The sequence below is a fragment of the Nematolebias whitei genome, chromosome 19 (assembly GCF_014905685.2).
Source record: "Nematolebias whitei isolate Nwh7 chromosome 19, NemWhi1, whole genome shotgun sequence".
Classification (NCBI taxonomy): Eukaryota; Metazoa; Chordata; class Actinopteri; order Cyprinodontiformes; family Rivulidae; genus Nematolebias; species Nematolebias whitei.
Genome location: NC_056516.1, coordinates 39,959,476 through 39,960,725, shown reverse-complemented (window position 1 = coordinate 39,960,725; position 1,250 = coordinate 39,959,476). Strand labels below are relative to the sequence as shown.

The 1,250-nt window shown below is 52.5% G+C and overlaps 1 protein-coding gene across 1 annotated transcript in view; it reads left to right on the top strand.

The window, feature by feature from the left end:
• The window catches only part of cap1 (CAP, adenylate cyclase-associated protein 1 (yeast)), a gene marked incomplete at its 3' end in the record, with an annotated part of 21,197 nt that overhangs the window by 14,940 nt on the left and 5,007 nt on the right, over positions 1–1,250 (top strand).

Here is a 1,250-nt window from a genome sequence, read left to right as displayed (position 1 = left end):
GTGTTGGACGTGTTGGATGTGTGGGACGTGTTGGATGTGTTGGATGTGTTGGATGTGTGGGACAGTTGGACGTGTTGGATGTGTGGGACGTGTGGGACGGTTGGACGTGTTGGATGTGTGGGACGGTTGGACGTGTTGGATGTGTTGGACGTGTGGGACGTGTGGGACAGTTGGACGTGTCGGACAGTTGCAGCTGGACTGAATTTGTTGGCAGGTGTTTTATTGAAGTGGTTCCTGTGGATCTGTTGTAAATTCTGGAGTGAACTGACACATCCAGCAACATCTGGGCGTGCTGCTGTGGGTTTTAGTTGCCAGCTGAGACCTGGTCTGTTGACCTTCAACAGAACCAGAACCGTTCGTGTAAAAACCTGAACCACATGTTTGTTTCTGTCCAGTTAATTTCTCTTCCTGGACCAGTTGGATCCACTGGTCCGGCTCAGATCCAGGTCCGTGGTCTGTGTGAGACCTCATGTAGAACTCCTTTCACCTCCTGCTCCGAGGGACCTGCATGTTTTTGTTGCTCCGAGTGCGACCGGTGTTTCCTGGCGGTCCGCGGCTCGGACTGGTTCTCTTCGTGTTGAACTGGTGACACTGGTCTCTGTGGAAACACCTTCAGGTGCCCCGCCCTCCTGTGCTGCAGGTGAGTCACCTCAGCAGGAAGTGCTCGGCTCCACGGAGGAGGAGCTGAAGTTGAGATTTTTTAGACAAAACAGAGGAAATGCCCCGCCCCTCGAGCTTCTAATGTTTCAGAAAGTTTTAAAATCAAACTTGATTTAAAAAGGACCAAAAATGTTCAAATCTATTTGTTTAAGAACTAAAATAAACCTAAAGATCTGAAAACATGTGGGAGATAACGAACAGGTGTTCAGCTCAGGTGAGTCTACCTGAGCAGGTGAGGCGTCACGGTGCAGCAGCGTGTCGTGACCCGCTCACCTCCTGCTGTGGAGGTGCAGTTCCCTCACAGAAACCTCCTTAAACCTCTGGTCCAGGATCAGGGGTCACTGGTTTCTGCATCTGGTCCAGGATCAGGGGTCACTGGTTTCTCCCTCTGGTCCAGGATCAGGGGTCACTGGTTTCTGCATCTGGTCCAGGATCAGGGGTCACTGGTTTCTCCCTCTGGTCCAGGATCAGGGGGTCACTGGTTTCTCCCTCTGGTCCAGGATCAGGGGGTCACTGGTTTCTCCCTCTGGTCCAGGATCAGGGGGTCACTGGTTTCTCCCTCTGGTCCAGGATCAGGGGGTCACTGGTTT